The sequence below is a fragment of the Anas acuta genome, chromosome 1 (assembly GCF_963932015.1).
Source record: "Anas acuta chromosome 1, bAnaAcu1.1, whole genome shotgun sequence".
NCBI lineage: Eukaryota > Metazoa > Chordata > Aves > Anseriformes > Anatidae > Anas > Anas acuta.
Genome location: NC_088979.1, coordinates 105,546,934 through 105,567,726, shown reverse-complemented (window position 1 = coordinate 105,567,726; position 20,793 = coordinate 105,546,934). Strand labels below are relative to the sequence as shown.

Sequence of the window (20,793 nt, the reverse complement as noted above, 5' to 3'; positions counted from 1 at the left end):
ATTAGGTCTTTGTACGAAAGACTTTTTACATCACGTTTACATCCTAGCAGAAGTAATCTTAAATAGTAAGTTACAGAACAAACTAGTCTGCTGTTCACAAGTGCAAGGCTTGCTTACATACGTAGAAATATCCATACACCAAAAATAACAGAAATATTTAGAAAATCCTTAAACTTAGATGATTGATCTTAAGTAACTATAAATGGTCTGTGTCCAGTTTGGTAAGCAGAATTATGTAGGTTTATACTGAAGATCTCAGTAAAATAAAAGGGCTGTGAAAATGATCAGTTTTAGTTTTCATTAATTTTGTTTCCACCTCTGAACCACCGTAATGGCAAGAGAATTTGATTGCTGTATTTTTATACCTCAGTGACTTGCTGGGGTCTGTTAATAAAAAGTTGTTGAAACATTGCAAACCTATATGGCTTAGGCATTTTGTTATTAGCTTGTTTGTTTGCAGGTTGACTGCTACCCTCAGCCTTCGTGGATTATGTCCTAGTTATATTGTGCAGTCTTTTTTTTTTTTTTTTTTTTTTAATCAAGCCTAAAACCCACCACAACTCTCCAGAGTTCAGAGTCCTTGATTCCAAAAAAAATATAAAATTTCTGCAGAATAAAATATGTCTCTGAGGACCTTTTCTATGTGAAACCTGAAATTATAATTGAAAAAATATCTAAAGAAATATTTTTGATGTGGTTTCACCTGCCTGTATGTGGTAGTCCATAGAAAGGAAAATATGTAACAGATTAAATACAAAACACAGACAAAATATTTAAAACTTCTTCTTTTGATATGCCTTTAAAAGCACCACTGAGTGGGCTGGCAATTTACACACTAACACCTGGAGTCTGTCTTAGCACAGTCATCCAGTAGAGCTTATCAACAGATTCACAGAGAGCTAAAACCTAGAGAATAAAAAGCTCAGATGCAGTAAAATACTACTGGATCAAAGTAGAAAATAATCTGTAATCCTTGATAGTAAGCTCTCTAATGCATGCTAAATGCTTTCCTAATTTGACTATAAAGGAACTTATTTTGGGACCATTATCAAATTTTGACAGACTCTGATCTTTGATTTACTGTAATATTTTTAAAATAATATAGATAATATTTTATTATTAGGTTTAAATAGTTTATTTATGCACTGTTTCTTTTGGACCCCTGTGAAGCTTGTAGAGCAATTCTGTCAGATGCAATAGAGATGACCAGTAACAGACAGTTTTAAGCCAATATTATGTTACCTAAGTAGACAAGAAGTAGTGGAACCAGAGAGAAGAGATAGTGAAATCTTATCTCAAGGCAGCAAGGATCACAGCCAAAGAATCACTCAGGTTTCTTCCACATCTGTCGCTGGATTGCTGGATTGGTAGGCCATATCACTCTTGAGGGATGATTCTTTATATAAAGATATATAAAGTATATCCTGTTGTGCTTTGATACTTGTAGGCACATCTATAAAAACCTAGGTGCTGGGTGGAAATTTCAGTCTGCTGTTGAGTGGAAATTTAAGAAATATTGGAAGTAATTAACATTTCTTACTTTAAAACATGGTCACTTGTCTTGGATTTTTTTTTTTTTTTTTTTGTGGGACTTGATTTTGTCTTTCTTAGAAAATGATGTAATATTTGTAAATAATGCCTTGAATAAATTGTTTCCAGGTACATGGAATCAATGTGGTTGTTTACCAAGCAAAAATTTCATGAGAAAAAGAGTACTGCATTTAAGACAGAAAACACGAAAAGGATGTAATTTTCATTTGTCTGCTAGTACAAGAATATTTCCTGCTGAATGCTTAATTATGGGTTGACCAGATTAGTCTAAAATGCTATTATTGCCTAAGCACTCCCAGTTTTGAAGATGAGAAAATCTGTTGGCAGTCTTGACAGAAAGGGGAAACATACAGAGCAGAAGCATTGCTTGCTCCTCGTCCATCCAAGATGACCAATTAAAGCATCCTATTTAGCATACTGAAACTAAAGAGTCAAGCTATTTAATTTGTTAATGTTGCTATTAATTATGTATCAAGCATTGACAGTATATTAAATTGTGTATAGGATGCAAAGGACAGACACGATTCCTTCTGTAAGAGCCTGCAGTTTTAACTGCAACAATCATGCAGATCCCACCAGTACATGTGAGCAGCCCCAGAGGAAGGTCCACCTTAAGAGCAGCCTGGGAACTTCATTTGATTTATTTATGTAGAGGCTATTCTGGTGACACAGAATTTGCAAGAGTACACAGGATGATTGATAGTGTTGAAACCTAGGTATGTAACCTTACAAGGTTCTATGAGCTATGCGTTAGAGCTGATATACAAAGGTGTCTGAAGGGAGGAGAGAAGCGAAAGAGAATTTTCCCTCAATTAGACAGAATCCATTATAAATTCACAGCTTCTAGACTAAACTATGACCCATATTGCTTTTTTTTTTTTTTTTTTTTTTTAATGTGACAATATTTACATAAAGGAGCCAGGAGGCTCTCCTTTCTGTAGGAGACTACAGCAATATTTGAGGCTTCTAGCTGATCTTTCTTCAGTGTATTCTTGCACAGCAACTGCAGTTACTTCCTGTGATTGCCATGGGTACTTCCAATAACGGGTACCAAAAATAAAAGTTTGACATAGTGATATTTCCCTAACTGGTACCTGTAAACACTGATATGTATATATATATATTTGCAGAGAAGATTTCTAAGCCATGTGCATACATGAATTAAATGTATTTCTGGAAGCAAGAAAAATAGTGTATTCTGAATTTCAATAAAGAAACATCTAAATTCTTAAGCATAGACTATTAGTTCTGATGAATCATATGCTTGTGGTGTGAGACTTAATATTCACATTGGCAGAAGATCTGGCCTTTTTGATACATAAGTGTTATATTCAAGTAAAACATCTGAACTACTATAACATTGTACATTAAAATCTGTGTTAAAGTTACCATTCTGCACTTTACACCACCAAATTTAGTAAAAATTTACTCGGGTGTATATATTTTATGTTTCCGTTTTAGTTGAAGTGTTGCAAATGACAGTAGATCATTTTATTTTTAATTGTATTCATCCTGCTAAATTCTTTTCAGCATTATGTATCAACATGTGAGCAAAGTATACTGAATAATAGCATACATGTATGAAATTGGTGTTACTCTAGTTTACAGTATGGAAAAAAATGGGAAATGACTTCTGAATAAATGAGAGCTGAAGGAATGTTGGATTCAAAATAAACAATCCACACTTCAGTACAAAGCTATATTGTTTGTAATATAGTACGTTACTATTTTTTTTTTTTTTTTTGCTTGCTGAAGATTTCTCCTCACAGAAACGCAGCAGATAAGTAATTGAAAGAAGCTGCATAAGTACTGTATATACTGGTTATAGAGGGAAATATACATAAATTATGATGAAGAACCTGAAAAGCCTGAAGACTGCTTGGTTTTAATTGGTCTGTTTAAATCATATTAATCAGATTGGACCCAAGTAAAGGAAACAGTGCTGTTAATTTAGGTCAAAGCCTAATGATTTTTTGTCTTTACAGCACCAAGCAGTCTCAGACCATCAGGCAGTCACAATAATGTTTGATGCATGATGGAGAGTACCACAGGATTTACAACTGTTACCAGGTAAAAATAGTAACGTATCATTTATTTATGGAAATTATTTCTGGGTTTCTTACTTCTAGGTATAAATCACAAAATCATGGAAACATAGAATGATTTGGGTTGGAAGGTACCCCGAAGATCGTGTAATCATAGAACCATAGAATGGTTTGGGTTGAAAAGGACCCTTAACAATCGATCATCTTGTTCCAACACCCCTACCATGGGCAGGGACACCTCTCACTAGACTGGGTTGCTGGGATGGGGCATCCACAGCTTCTCTGGACAACCTGTTCCAATGCCTCACCATCCTCATCACAAATAATTTCTTCCTAATATCTAATCTAAGCCTACCTTGTTTTAGTTTAAAACCATTACCCCTTGTCCTGTTGCTACACTCCCTGATAAAAAGTCTCTCCCCATTTTTCCTGTAGGCCCCCTTTAAGTGCTGAAAAGTCAGTATAAGGTCTTTCGCTCTCTAGACTGATCAACTTTCTCAGCCTAAGCCTGTCTTCAGAGAAGTGCTCCAGCTCCCTGATCATTTTTGTGGCCATCCTCCTGACCCATTTTAAAAGATTTGTGTCTTTCTCATGCCCCAGAGCTGAACTCAGTACTCCAGGTGGGGTCTCACAAGAGCAGAGTAGAGGGGAGAATGAAGGTGAAGTCTGGAACAAAGAGCTCTCAATAGAGAAAAAGAGAAGGTAAGTACACTGTGAAGCATATTGAAGGATCTATAAATGATTCTTTAACAATGCTTTTAGTCACTTCAGACTTTCCAGTTCCTAAAGGAAAAGTAGTGAGATACTGTGACAGGGGAATAAGGTGGAGAGGCAGGTTAGCTCTTTTTACCAACATTTTCATTTCTCATTAGAGAACTCTAGATAGGAAATCTTTCTTTTGGGTTGAAAAGTCAAGATCCTTCTTGTCAAAAATGCTAAATTTAACTTTTCTTAGAGTGTACTATAAATGTTACCAGCCTTATTTTAAAAGCTCAGTAACCTAGATGTGGGATAACCAATTTCTGCACCCGGAGAGAAGAGCCATAGGGATTAGGGTCAGTGACTTTTTTTTCCACCAATAAGATGTTAAGTGTCCAATTGTAATTATAAAGTAAAGTAAATTATAAAGTAAATTATAAAGTAAAGATAGTGGATCATCTCTCCTATTACTGGGCTAAGAAGGGGCAGAGATCCACCAAATAAAGAAAAAAAAAAAAAAAGATAAGTAAGGTGAGATGATCCGATACCATGAATGAATTAGGAAGCTTATTTGTTTCTTAAGTCATGCTCCATGGTGGAGCATGTGGTTATAAGGTGGTTATAACCCTTCCCCAGAAGCTGCAAAATGAGTGGTGGATTCAGTGGAAAATACAAAATGAAGATATGAAATTAAAGCCTAATAATGCACACGCACAAGGAGGGTGAATTAAAGTTACGCTGGTATCTCATAATTTTTGACTCCTTAACTCTAACATCCAGTTTTTCAGGTCCCGTTCATATTAGCTCAACTGTACAAGTATTCCACACCTTCATTTATATATGAATTTAATGAATTTTTAGATACTTTTTTTTCTTTTCCTGGCAAATGTTTAGAAAAAGGAAGTAAATCCCAAGAATCTCATTTCGGTATTGCACATTTTCTTCTGCCATATATCAACAGTTATGTCACAAGAGAATACTATGAAAATAAACATTTAAAAGGGTTACATATAAAGCACAAAATGTCTTTTGAAAAATTCTGTAACCTGATTTTGTTTCTGATTTAAGACATGTGAATGCTGCCTTTTCCCAACAGCAAAAACTCTCTGTGGAGAAAAGAAATGAAGACCAAATCAAACATTCAAATCTTTTTAGTTTGCACAGCATGTTATACTTCATGCAGAAGAAGCCACTTGAAATTCAAAACAGCACTTCATACTTAATCACCTTCCACACTGCACAGGGTGTGCTAACATTTGTGCATATTTAAGGAGCAGTTACATACATGGGAATGAAGAATTATTTGACACTAATAAAAACTAATACCCATGTGGGTTACACAAGACTACAGCCAAATAAAAAGCTTCAAACTTTAAGGATTATCTTCTGCTTATAGGGACACCAAATTTTTAGTGATGCATGAGTGCATCTGAAGACAGAACTGAGTCCCCCATTTCAGAGAACTTCAGCTGACAGGCAATGTACAAAAAGTGGACATGATAGTTTTGTGTTGAACTGTGTATAGCTAAGCTGATGTATTTTAGGTGGTCTTAATAGATACAAGTGAGATGACAATCTGTAAACACAATGAAGAGTTAGAACCATTGCTTAATTTCACTGATTTAGTCATAATATTGGATCAAGTAACTCAGAGGGTCACAGTCTCTCTTCAGAGAGAAGCCCTAATGGATTCAATGGTTTCCCTGGGCAAAAATTAATTTGGATTGAGTTTGTAAAGCAAATATTGCCTGAGTATATGAAGAGACATATTCTGACACTTTCATATAGTATGCATTTGAAGAAAATCAGTTAATTCATAACAATTATGATATATTTTTTGTACATAATATTAGATCCTATAAATAGGAGTATGTTAATAGATTTCTTTGGCAGTGGAGGATTTTCTTATGTGCAGTACTTAATAGCATTTAATCCAATCAAGGTTAAAAGTCCAAATGATGGAATAATAGGTAATTCTGTCTCTTCAAATATCTGTGCATTGTCCAGATTTATTATTTTTTATTTTTTTAAAGTTCCTTTCAATATCTAGTTTTCAGTAATTCAGCAAATGAATTGCGTTTTTATATACGCTTATTAAAACCTTGGAGGAAAATATCCCTTTCATACTGCACCTTATTGAAAGGCAAATATGGTCTTGGTCTTCTTACAGAAATCATATCTATACTCTTTGGGATTATCTTTAACTCATTACAGATAAGAGGTTTTTGATACAATATACTCTATTCTATACTTTTTAATAGAAAATGTAAATGTTCATTCCTTATCAAAAGTGTCATTCATAACATTTTTATTTAATTTTCCTGCCAATTAAATCTATTCTTCTGAAAGATTTAATATATGTGGTAATTATTTTGAATCTTGATTAAATCATTCTGCGCATAAAGAAGTAAGAACTTCAGCTAAGTTTTTCACACATCTGTATATCTTTCTCTCTCTTGCTCTCTCTGTGCATGTCTCAGGTCCTGGGTGGATTCAAGGTGATAAGCCCTTGAGAAAAACATAATATGATTATCTTGCAGAGAGGTGGTAGAATAAATAAGATTATCCATAACAAGCTTAGTCACTGATGAGTTCAAGCTGTGCTGATACAGAAAGTCTTGACACAATTGTAAGGTAGTAACAGAAAAAGTATGTGCTTGCAAAGGAAAGAATAGTGCTTGAACTATGAAACCTTCCATGATTAATTCAAATGCACCTATGGCCTTTTACATGGAAGCTTCGCTACATTTTCCAAACCTCTTTGATAGAATATTCAATTGCAGACTTTAAGTCTCTTAATGCACATCAATATTATTTAATGTGTGAGCATTTTAAGCTAAATTAATTGATTAATTTTTTGACTGGTTTTAAGGATGTTTTAACATTTGTCTGAGTTTGGAGTTATCCCTATCTGTGTTTGTGAATTAATAGTTTTGATGAATTATGTTGATAAGTAGGTTGTGACAATAAGCCTAAGTATGCAGGCTGTCTTCCTAAGCTGTGAAGACAGCTACTTAATGTCACCTACACTAATCTTACTATAGGGACATATATTTCTTTGTATTTTTTTAGGTAACATCTATTTTTGAGTTTCTTGTTTTAATCCATGTTTAACTCCAGTGTACAAAACTATATACAAACAAAACAGTATACAGAAACTCCATATACAAAAATCAAAAGGTTTCTTCAGTATCAAAAACAAGTATACAGTTTCAGTCAATATAAAACAAAACATAACAAAACAAAAAGTGTTGTTTATTTATTTATTTATTTATTAAATACTGGTAACAGAACCAGCTTGCTACAACTTGATTTCCAGAAGCTTAGTGTATAGGTTTTTTTAAACACCACTGGCTATTTGGTCATGTCATAGTGTAGACGCTCTGAGGCTGGAGGCATTTTTGACTAAAGAATCCAGTTTTAGATAACCGGTTTATAGCCTAAGAAAATCCTCTAGGTCAAGATAAAATCAATTTATTTTTTTTAATAAATGATATCTATGTGATTTTAGAGACATTGTTACTTTGGGCTATCCACTGTGCCAAGGAAGAAAGTATTTTAATTAAAAGAAGCAGTGTCTATACAGCTCAGCTGTAAGCTGATAACGAACAGAAAGTATTTGTTTATTATTAATATAATACAGGTAAAATGCATAATTGTTATGACTCTGCAATTAAGGTATGTGAAATAAACATCTGTGAAGAAAGTAAAAGATCTAGCTAAGGAAAAAAAAAGACACGTTGAATAAATTGATCAATATTCTGTTGAATTTATTAAAAAAAAAAGAGTATAAAGAAGTCAACAACTGAAAGAAGAGAACCTAATGATATTGTATTGCAGATTTTATATTCTAGAGTTTCATTCTGTTACAGAATATTGGAAGAGATGTCAGAACTTTACCTGTAGTTCATCACAAGTCGTTATATACTGTAAGGTTGTACTTAGCATACATCTATTTTTTTTTTTCAGTGATACCATCTAATTTAAATAAAGATCATCTTGATTTCAAGCATCCTGAATCTAGAACTCTTAGCAGTCTTAGAACAACAGTTACATGCTTAGCAGGGTGTAACAAAGATTCTATTCCAGTAGTAAAAGGAAGGGTTTTTGACCGATTAGATTTTTTTTCTGCAGTGTTTGTTTTTATTATCAAGTCTCTAATCTTCATGTGTTAAAAACTATTGATCCCTGCAGAGCCATACCTTTTTGCATAGTGATTATTTGCATAGGAATTAACTTCAGCGTCATATTTCCTTGTTAATCCAAAGCTAGTTGTTACTGTTTTTCTTTTTCCCTCTCTGTTTTCCTTTTTGCTTTCACTTTTTCTTTCTTTTTCTTGATTGTGCTCAGGAAAGAACCATATGCGAACTCCTCTACCATTCAGTAGATGCATAAGGTAAAACTTTATTATTGCTTTTAACTGTACTTTTAAAATTATATCCCTCAATCACATAAAAAATAAACTCTTTTGAGTTTGTTTTAGGACAAAAGTCTATCAGAAGAGAAGCAAGTGTAGGGGACCCATTTCTATTTTGTTATCTTCCTGTGTGAATCAGAAACTGACACAATTCTTACTGTTTCTAAAGTGATACGTAAATGTAAAAGCCTTTAAACAGTTTATAGTAGAAAATGAAGCATAATATATTCACATCTTTATGTGTTCATATATTTTTGTTTAAAAAGGTATGCTGAAAGTGTATATCTCATATCCATTTTTCATATGCAGTGATATATTTGCAGTTACGTAGTGTGAGTAAAGCCCGAATCAGACTCCTCTTGTTCAAAGGAACTAACAAGTTGCTGTTAGTAGAACACTACTGAGGCTTTGGACAGCCTGTTCATTAGTCTCTGCAGAGAAATACTTGGCCATATAGACAATCAACATCCATGGTGAGGTTACATAGCGGCCACCTGGTACTCTAATGAGATTGAAAGCAATTAAAAATAATTACCACCACAAACTCATTAAAATTCTGTAGGTTTACTTAACTCTGGCCCTTCATAATTACTGCAGAACATTTTAGTGTACCTCAAAAATCACAGTGAAACTCAACTATCATATTTTAAATCAGGAACTGAGAGAGAAAAGGAATCATGAAGGTTGATTTCAAGGAAGAAAAGGTACTTATTAAATACAAAACATTTTGATAAGGTATTGAGGAGGTTAGCATTTACATCTTATTGCATGTTAGGGGTTTCATCATCTAAGCACATTTGAAAGTCTTTCTGGACATTGTTTCCAGGTTAAAATTTTTTGATATGCATGTACACATACACATTTTTTGGTCTTAATGCTTTCAAAAGTAAAACTATCACGAAGTTTTTAAGTTTTAAAGGGAAGATAACTTAACAGGCAAGATAATGAAAACTTAATAAAGGTATAATTTTCAATGCAATGATTTCCATATTATTGTTTACTAGCAGTGTCATGGGAGAACTCACAACTTTTTGTGGCATCTTGTGGAAGGCCCTTGATTTCAGTGACTATAAGAAAATAATTGTTTTTCCAGGTAGGATTCTGCTCTAAATGGCTAACCAGTAAGTGATGCCACTTACATGGCAGGGACTTTTAGAGACTGATACATCTCTTTTTGGGGATCAGCCTAATGCCCTTTTGCAAATGATGCATTGGTGAGTTCATGAGGCTGTTATAGATAGCACTATGTAAGATGGCACTAGATAAGAACCTTTTATCTTAGCCCATAAAAACATTACTGGATCCCACTTCTATCTGCCAAAGTCAATTGCATACTCTGTGTTAAGTTCACTGACTAAACAAAATGGTTCTTTCTGATCTGAAAAAGATCTCCAAACATTGAGTAATGAGTGTCTTTAACTAGATCTCAGAAATATAGTGATGAAGTGAGTTATTTATTTTGATATTTCTGTATTCTTTTTCTAAACATTTTAGCCAAACAGGAAATAAAGAGAGCACAGCATGCATATACCATACCCTGCATATAGTGTGAGCCAGAAGTCAGAATCTTATAAAGAGTACGAACCTTGGAATACTTTCACAGTCACAATTGGCAAACAAGTGACTTATGAAAACTTTGAAAAAGAAACAAATTACCTTTAATACCTAAACATTTTGGTGCTGTACATTAATCTGAAGTTCTGTGGTATCTTCTGGGAGGCACCTGACTCCTGAGATCCTGAGTGTCTGATACGATAAGGAATATTTGTGCAAAGGAGGCAAATTACAAACAATACAGACAGATTGAAAGGGCAGGAGTGGGAGTTTTGCCAACTTTAAAGAGTACAGAGGCTGGCCTCCAGGTGGAACTTTACTGCAGTCTAGGTGCAGACATTCCTGCATCCCCCTACACGGGACATTGATTTTCTGGCCTTCAGTTTTCTAAAGATATAATGTAGTAATGACCAACTGAAATGTGAGATAAACCGATAAAGCTGCAGGTATAGTTCACACAATTCATCCTCTGTTATAGTAGAGTTATACTACCATAAAGCTGCTGGAGGAATAACTGTAACCGAGGCAGTTATGACTGGGCTGTTTGCAGGGTTCTATACAAGAATTATTTTATTTTTTTCTAGTCATATATTACTATTTAATGTTATTTGACAAATACTGTACCATATTATGAAGAAATGCTGTTATCTTAAACCAGAAGTTTAATAAGACAATATTCAATGCCAGATATTTTCAGATTTTAATTCCTCACAGTCTTAGCTATAATTTTCTTTTACATCTTCATTCTCTTTCAAAATAAATGGATCAATGCATGTGCCAGAGGACTGATAATTTTTCCTAAAGGCTATAATCTATTTTTTTCCATTTCACAGTACAGTTATTAACGATGGCAATATATTTTTTATTTTCCTTTTCTTAGAAATGTGTTAGTCTCCATATTAGCAGAGACAAGTCGTCATACTGCAAAATCATGCTGTCATTTGTCATTACAGAGGACAATAGTAACATGTTATAACAACTGTGTATTTTCCTGTTGGTTTATAGGTATCAGGTATATAATCACACGCTATGTTGTGGCAGCCAGGAAGACAATACAATGCATTTCATTGTTGCATGAGAATTTACAGCAATATGTATAAACTCAGAGAGTGAAATACTACCTTCTGTGGCCTTTTGTATTTATATTCAAAATGGTGCAGTTGCTGTGAGAGAGGACAATAACAAGAGCTGAACACAATTTCTGAGGTCTAATGAATTAGATTTTTTCTTGTCTCTCTTGAAAATACTACATTCAGCAGTTTCAGCAATGGCAAGCTCATCTAATTAAATTAAGTGCCTTAGCCATCAGTGCCAACAACACTTCATAAGGCTTATGTACTAAAGTTTTCTGCTATTGCTAATCTGGCACGTGTCCCACACAATTTAGAGAATGACTATAAGATGCTATAAATACTTGAGTCACCAAAGGTAGACAGCAGGTTTCTGCATTGTGGTGAGGAAAGATGAAAAATGTGAAGAGTTTTCTAGATTCGTACCTAGAATATTTTTCATCCAAGAGCATTTTTCAGTTAATATACGGTCACATTTCATTGCTTTTGTTCATTTTAAGATATAGTCACATTGACTTAAGTGGTGTTTATCTTGGTATAAAGTGCTCCTTCCTGTCACTGCAAAGTGAGGAATCCATCCATCAGTGCATTGAAATGGTTCATTTTATTTTTCTACCCCTCCCCCCAAAAAGGGCAGCCTTACACAAACTGCTTGTTGACAGTGATCCTTAGTCTGTGGTGTCTCTTAAAATATTCCGCAAATTGTTTGCACATGGATGACTGATTATTGGCATGACAAAAGAGTGTTTAAGTCTGGGCTATTTCTGGAAGCAATGCAACATAAGGGTCCATAGAGAAGAATAGTTGGTAGCAAGGAGCTGACTTTCACATCATATAGGTTTCAAGGTCAGAGAAGTCATCTGGACCAGACTAGTATCTGAACTGAAAGTCACTTGGCATGCAAAGCCCACCTTTAATATCATTCCAAAAAAAAATCCTTTCACCCTTTCCTGTTATTTCCCACTGTGAGAATCAAAGAGTGGCTGGTGAGGATGACTGGAAGTTTTGTTTGAAAAGTGGACTTTCGATAATAACTAGCATGCTAATGTGGAGATACCCACTGTGGACCACATTTCAGTGCCTGGGAATGCCCCCTGGAATTTTTTGAGGCAAATATTGTTTTTGTGTCACTGCAGTTGTGCAGGAGCCTATCTAGGATGCTGTGTAATTAATTAGATCCAGTGCTGCATTTCTTTTGTTTGTGCCTTAGCTTGGCTACTTGTTACTATTCTAACAGACTGCTTGGAGTCAAAACACCAGCTGTAAGGGAGCAAAAGAAAGAAAAGAAGTGAGTATCTTGCAGAGAGATCTGTAGAGAGAATGCTAATGTTTTTACAGAAACAAGGGTGAACTAGTCATTGCAAAACACTGACATGGTGTTCCTAACAAGGTTATTTCCTCAAGACTAGTGTTAACATCAGATAGATGAATGTTAGACTGTTGGGAAAAAAAAAAAATATGGAGGGGGGGGCAGGGGGAAGGCTATTTAGAACAACAGAAAGTTTGTGAGTAAGCAAAAACTCTTTGGAAAGAGAAACTTTGGAAGGAGTCTCTCAACACCAGCACTACAGAATTAAGTAAGTCTGTGCAAATTGTGGCTGAGAAAAGTGGACTTGAACAGAGTTTGAGAAGTAGTGACTGGCAGATCGAACTTTCCCTTGGCCTTGGAAAGCAGAAATTGTCACTTCAGGAAGGAGCTGTTTTAGTTTAAGTAGCAGCTAGCAAAGATACCTAGAGGGTGATAGAGGGTGATAGCTTGCAAATATCATCTGAAAATTGGCTTGTCATATTAGCACAGTTGGAAAGGATGATGCCACCCAGGATCCGATTAAAGCATCACTTATGTATCCAGAGAGAACTTGTCATATCGTGGTATATCCATTGGGGAATACATGTAGATATAAAATACTGTTTGCTTTATGGATGTGTTCAAGGGTAAGAAAAAAATAGAAACAAGTGATTAAAATTAACAAACTTTTTTTTTTTTTTTAAATCTGAAAGGAATAGTTATTGCATAACCAACATTTAGAATTTATGAAACAGTGAATGGCTTAATTAGCTTAGAATTAAGAAGATTACAGTGGTTATCCCACTCATAACAACTATTGTAAGCAAAGAAATGAGAACTTATATTTGACAAATTCATACTGTAGCTGGCACATCACAGTAGTTTCAGGAAAGGAAACAGCAATTTCTCTAGCAGAGACACAAGGCCAGCTGATGTCTATAAAGTTGTGCCAATCTATGCCACATGGAAGTGATGAATTCTAGTTCTGCTTTAAGCAAAATCCCATATCAGTTCTGAATATTGCAAGATAAAAATGCAAAAAAATCCCCATACAAAGCAGTCATAGATGTTTCATGGATGGCTGGGACCATCTCACATACAAGGTGAAAATAATTAAGATTTTAATTTGTGTAACTTTAGATTATCCCTTAAAACTGAGTTGGACTTTGCTTCTACAGATCATGAAATTTTCTAGAATCATATCAAGTACCTCTCCATTAAGAATGATACCTGTTTTGTGGGCTTTTGAGCCATTTTATGCCACTTAATAGGAAATACGGAGAGCTATAACCTCAAGCCTAATAATGTCACTTTGCACTGCTGGAGAAGGATAACTTCAGTTTAGTATTTAATCAGAAAACAAATTCACCTCTAATAAGAAGCCCGATGGGGGAAATGAGCAGATTGACGCCTCACTGAGTTTTGTGAGATTTTACGGCTGTGGTCCTTCTCCTGAACCCAACATTCAAAACTCTACTAGAAAAAAAAAGACAAAAACAAACAACCAAACCAAAACAAAACCACCAAAAACGGTATGTAACACAGTAAAAATAGGTGGGAATAAAGGAATAAAGTCTGTCTTCTGTGCTGTGAATAAGCTGTGCTAAATACCAAATCCAGGCATCAAGAAACAAGATGGAGAAGGTCTTCTTTGTATTACCCTGTTTTATTATTAGTTGAAAAAAAAAAAAAGGAAATCAAAATTAAGTAGGTCTAAGGCAACACCACGTGTTCAGTATTAAAAGGAGAAATATCAGAGACATGCCAGTTTGGCTTTAAGTTTCATTTTACTTTAAAAAAACATACACAGATAAGTTATTTGTTTCATAAACAGACAGATGCTACTTGTTAAATCTAGGAATAGCCCAGCAAGCTCCATATAAAAGCATCCATTTGTCTGTTTAGTGAACCGAAGTATTTGTTCTCCCATAACTCAGAATACACAAGTGTGAGCACTCACAGCAAAGAACTGTTAATTGGCTTCAATTTCACCATACAAGGTTACTAGGCGTTTGGGGGAAATTGCATGATTTGTTTACTTGGTTAGTCTCACCTACTTAATTTAATAGAGCTAAGCCAGAGGGTAACATTTTACAATAGCAATATTGAGAAAGGTCAATTGTCTTACTTTAGAACTGTTCAAATTTCCATAAAGATATTTTTTAAACAGTGATTATCTAAGAAAGGATTTAAGTATAGATTTCTAGATATTGGATCATGCTTAAAGTTAATAAAACTTGATGCTCAAAAATAAAAAGAGAGTAATGTTATTAAAATGAAAAGGAGGGAAAATCTGCTTTTTTCACAGTCATATTTCCAATATTTATTGAGAATGTTAAAATGTAATAATCACTTTTTTCTCTCTCCAAAAATGCAAATTTTTCTCCAAAAAGGGAAAAATATAGTCATGCTATAATTACACAGGAAAAAAATACAAGCATGCAATTTCAAATAAAGATACTTATTTTAAATATTTTTGTTTCTTTTTGTGGTTAGTTCTAGTATTTATTTATTCTTAGGCTGGATGCCCTAGAATGTAAATCTTTGCTGTGGAAAAGCTACACAAAAGCTGCAATGCTGTTAGAGCAGAAGTTGTGTTCCTTGTGTGTTCTTTATCTGCTGGTTTACCTTGTTGAATAACTCAGTTATTCTTTTGGGCTTCAGGCTTTCTAACCTGGTCATGGAAAATTATGAATTCACAGCATGTAGCCAACTTCAATAAAGAAGCCCACAGATATTGAGACTCCAGTGGAATATAAAGGTTAGAAAAGAAAATAAGTCTATCATCCTTTCATTTGTTTTCATGAGCGGAGGGAGCTAAGCTCTTTCACCATTCTCCTTGTTCTTCTGTTTACCAAGAAAGCATGCCCATGTGCCAAGTAACTGGCAGGGAGCAGAGCTCAAAGTTGCTCAAGCAATACAAAAGTATGGTAGATTTTGACAAGTCTACATAAAGCCTCCTGATGGTAAATCTCTCCTAAAAAATTTTTTTTTTTTTTTTTTTAGTAAAAAAATTGCTGTTATAGCTTTGAAATATGCTATTGAATTTAAAGTTCTCTAATGAAGGCTATTGTGCTCTCAAATGCATGGATCTAGAGGTCAAACGCTAAGAGTTTTAGAGAAATCTGGGAGAGTGTGAAGTATGAGAGGTGTGTGTGAAGTATGAGAGGATGAAGTATAGGAGTATGAAGGTATGCTGTAAAGTGTCAGACTACTTTTGCAGAAAATGGTCACTGAATTTTTACTTTCTGAAAGTAGATTACAACCACACTTTGAGAAAGCATATCGGTAACGGTTTTGGATAATCACCCAAAATTTACTTCAAATAGTCAAATAAGGGAACTTTTAAAAGATTTCTGAATTGATACATATTTTTCCCTTACTTTCCCTTTATTTATGAATGGAATGGACTTGTGTTTGGTATCAGCTTAGCTTCTGCATCCCCTTAATTCCAAAGGACTTCAAAATTTCATATTTAAATTTTCCCAGGCTCTTCTTCCTGCCTCACTTGATAGGATCTGGCACTAAATTGTAAAGGGTTTATTAATTTTATTGCATAATATGAAAACATGCAACATTAGAACTTCTCTGCCTGAGACATCAAACAAACACATTACTGCAGGGTAAGATGTTACTGTGTGCTGGCAAGTCCACAATAAATATCTATTTGAGTGCTCTTAGCCTGTGGCAAATGCAACTTAATTTAAGTTAGCATGAAAGAAGGCTAAGCAAACTCAATTTATTTTGCATTTGCCATGGGCTAAAAGAATTCATAGCGGACGGTTACTGTAGATCAGCTGCTGAGTTTGTGAAAGTGAATCTTTTGTCTGTTAGGTTGGTGTGAAATCAGAGAACTATCAGAATAAAAATCTGTAATACTGGTATTGCATAATATCAGTATCCCAGTAATATATTAAGTCATCCATCCTCAGTAAATCTAGGGTGAAATACTAGACCAAATGAATTTGATACGAAGGAAAAGGGATTTGGAGAGGCATTGTTTGGGGTGGACATTGTTCACTTTTTAAACTGAAGTCAATATTTTCCCAACTAACTCGTATATTGCCAAGCAAACATAAGAAAAAAACAAAACAAAACAAAACAAAAAAAACAACCACAAAGACTGTACTTTTGTCTTTTCAAGTAAAATTTTAGACTTGTAAGTATAATGAATGGTACTGCATAAAACACCAACTCTTTTTGCCTGGGTGTCAGTGCAATTGTACCAGTGACGTCAATGTGAGCAGAGGTATGTTCCTTCTCGCTGTCTGTTCCTTGTCTCCTCTCAGTTTTACTCAGCTGTGCACAGCCATTCAAATCTGTGCTTGAAATTGTAGGATTCTGGAGTGTGATAATAGGGCAGTTTTTGCTTTTCTTGCTCACATGTGAACATAAAGTACATTTCCTAACAGAGAACTTACTTTAGAGAATATTCTATGGAAAGTTTCTACAATGTGAGGCTTTGCCACTTCATAAGGGGCAAAAGTAAAATAAGGAAAAAAAAAATAGAGATAAAGGCGGATTTCTGGCTTTATCAAAGCTAATGGCTAATTATTAAGGCTTTCAAGAGGGAAAGAATGTCTCCCTCAATTTTCAGATATAGATTTTTTTTCCCCCAAAGGAGAAAAAAGGCATTTTCCAGTGCAAACATAGTGCAGAAGTCACTGCAGAAAGTTTGACAACTGGTGCCATTAGAAGATGTCAGACTGTGAGTTCATAATGGTGCTTTTCACTCTTATCAACTACTAATCAATACATTTGTTACAGACTTTCTGAGCTGCACATTATGTAAGTGAGGGGTAGCATGACTTGGGCCACATAACATGTCATGTTTGAAAAGCAGAGCTATGACATGTTTCTTTGCTGACTGCCACACGATTCTGCAGCCCATTCTGCTTTCCTTTGGCATGGGCTACAAGAACTACCAATTTCTATTGGCCCTGACGAGGGTATATCATGACACTGAAAGATCTGCATTTATATGGTGGAAAGAGTTATACTCTATTCAGTTTTCAAGCCAATCAAACCTGAGCCTTTTCTGGTCTGGGAGACAACAGCATCATTAATCCAAAGTTATGAGACATAGTAGAGTGCACAGGATATTACCTGAGACTCAGTTTTGTACAGCAGAGCCGACCAGAAAATAGAAAGAAATACATGCAGTTCTTGAGTATAGGCAGATGAAAGCCACTGGGGCAGCTGCCTTCAAGACTATTATGGGTACACTGTGATGATGTGAGAGGTGTCTGAAATTATGGCCAGCATAGGCAATGTCTCCTTGTTAGCCTGAAATGAGACTTGTGTTGCCTTCTCCTACAGCCTCTTATCTGCAGACTTGTGAGCACTGAGTGCTGGAGCCTGGCTGAAGACTCTTCAGTCACCTGAGACTCCTGGGTCGAGGCTGGAAGCCTCTGTAGAAGAGGAGAATATGGAGGTGGATCAGTTCGATATTTTCATTTAAACGGGTCTATTATTCCTAGAGAAATAATGTACTGTGTATATGTCAGCTTTACTCTAGGCTTAACAGAGAAAATACAAACATGATTTGAATGAAGGAGAAGAATAAGTGGTTACAATTATATATATATTTTTTTAATTTAAAAAAAAAAAAAAGAAAAATTGATGAGATGCAGTCCCCAGGGGGGTCTGATTTCCTTATCTATTTCTGAGAATTAACTTGGGTGCAGTCTTGGTTGAATACTTGGAAGAAAGACTCAATTATCAGTACCTTGGACATTGGAGGTTACTAATGAGGCAAGAATGCACCCTCTGGGAACTTGTCTCTTACATTTTATCCAGAAGGTGAAAGCAAGAAAATGTGTGGGAAGGACTCATTACTTTCCTTTTAACTTACAAGTCCCCATACTTAAATTTTAATCCTTTTTTGTTTGTTTGTTTTTGGTGTGTGTGAAATTGCTAATAGGCCGTTTCCAAACCTGTCAGATCACTCTGCTTTGCTACTGAAGGTTCTTTGGGATGTTGCTTTTCTACTTAGTTTCTTACCAAGGCTGGATTTCAACTATAACTGCCTTCATAGATGTCAAAAGCTACACTACCTAAATCTGGCTTTGCAACCTGTAACAAATCCCATACCAGAAATGGGGTCTATTATGCTACACTTCCAATAATCTTTCAATTTGTTGTATATTCATAAAGTCTATATGTAACTCAATAGAGATTTCAGGGAACAGGACACTGGCTAAACTCTCATTGTGCAAATGTATCTGATACTTCCACGCAGAGAAAATTTTCAAATTAACTGATAACAGAACAGATAACTCGAAAGCTTTAGACGTCAGCCTGTGCTGCGTACATATTGCACGTAGAGCATTAGAAACCAAAGGAGATTTTAAATTCTAAGAACAAAAAGCTAACAAGAATTATGAGAGAGGTTAAGAAAATGAATGATGACTCTCATCTTCTGAAAAGCTGATAGGCAACTTAACTGCTGGGGTGCTTTAAACTAATGTGTGTAAATTATGTTTGAATCAAAATAGTTCAACTTCTGCCAGCTCAGAGAGTGGACAAAGCTGCTTCAGCCATCTGGATCTAAGCCTTGGAACTAGAGCAAGCTGTTAATCACTTTGCCTTTCTGTTTCCTTATTTGTAGAAGGATAGCAATACTTGCATTAAAAAAAAAATAATAATAAAAAAATGAATATTTACTATGAAGGAGCAAAATATTCATTGCAAAAGATTTTCCTATCCAAGAAAGAGAAGCTATCTGCTAGACTGTTGAGTAATATTAATTTGTTCTTTTTTTTGCAGCTATTAAGTTCATCGTTCACTGTGTGACAGCTTCAGTGGGTTGTAGAGGGTTGCATTGGAACACTCATAAATGAGTGTTTAGGGCACTTTCCTGTAAAAAAAGATTTTCCTGAAGCAATAACAACTAAGATGCTTTATGTATCAAAGTGAGCAGATAAGCTATTTGTCATTTGAAATGAAGAACTGGTTGGGAACATAATACTGTGGCTGGGTTGAGGGGTTAGGCATGGAGGGAAGTGCCTTGCTTCAATTAAATCAGAAGTTAAGGAAAAAAGGGGAAAAAAAGTTAAGTAACCTTCCCTGTTTAAAATTTTCTGTAAGAAACCAGAAGGCTGGTTTCACTTTTTGTAGGTTGCTTTTTGAAAATTCCTCCTTATATGCCTAAGTAATTTCAAGTAGCGTTTAAGAGGCTCTTAACTGAAGTTTAGGCATACAGTTTGAAGTAAACTTTTAAGACAGTCAAACTACTGGTTAGTCATGATGATCAAGTTCTGTTGTGTCTCCAAAATGGGAGAATGTCTAATAATTCTGTGTATTCACCTATATTTCTTCTGATAGCTTGGTAAAAGCTACTGACAAAGTCTGGATACCAAAAGAGATGATAATCAAACATGATCTTGTATGATTATTGCGGTGTGCCTGATTAGGCCAAATAGATAAAATGCAGCTTCTGGCCTCTAACAACAACCCTGGCTGGCTGGTGGAGCAAAAAACCTGATGCTGCCCTAGAAAGGAAAAATGGAAATTTTGGAGTAAATGAGAAAGAACACAATAATCCATGCTGCAGAGAAATCTGGATTCTATGAAAAAAAAAAAAAAAGGCAAAGGTGATGATAAACTTCATGATTCAGGAAGATTTTATATAAGTATGACTGATAAAAGTTAGTGACCTCTAATAGTAGGCAGTAGAAGTCACTTGTATGCTTGTATGCTAAATAAGCTACCCTTGTATGCTAAATAAGCTGCTAAAGAGCAAAATCTCTGCTTTGCATAAATGAGAGGGAAAAGGCAGTTGGACCTGAAATGATCAACTGGAACACAAAAAGAAAAGATGGTTTTCATAACCCTTTCTCATCACAGGTTAGAGGGTTTTTAGTTCATAACAGGATATAGATTGTACTTAACTCACCTTTCTGTGAGTGACAGTATAGCAATTACTTAAAACCTTTTTTTTTTTTTTGGGTTGGCGCAGGGGGAGGAAGTGGTAGACAGATACAATTTCAGCCTTTTCCCCATTCCTTTACATTTTTCATGTTCATCTTGTTGGATTCACACGTTATCACTTCCTGGAACAACCATGGAACTAAAAGCAAAGTTCATTCATGTATGCATGTTTTCATATATGTGTTATTTCAGCAGTAAACAGGCAATTTTTCACTCATTTTCTGAAGATGCTCTACC

The 20,793-nt window shown here is 35.0% G+C and overlaps 1 long non-coding RNA gene across 1 annotated transcript in view; it reads left to right on the top strand.

The window, feature by feature from the left end:
* Positions 1–20,793, top strand: part of LOC137860661 (uncharacterized) — a 170,589-nt gene that overhangs the window by 124,398 nt on the left and 25,398 nt on the right. The window contains exons 9-10 of the long non-coding RNA XR_011099122.1: positions 3,537–3,621; positions 4,197–4,298. This is a non-coding gene — a long non-coding RNA (uncharacterized lncRNA). The remainder of the gene's footprint in view (positions 1–3,536; positions 3,622–4,196; positions 4,299–20,793) is intronic.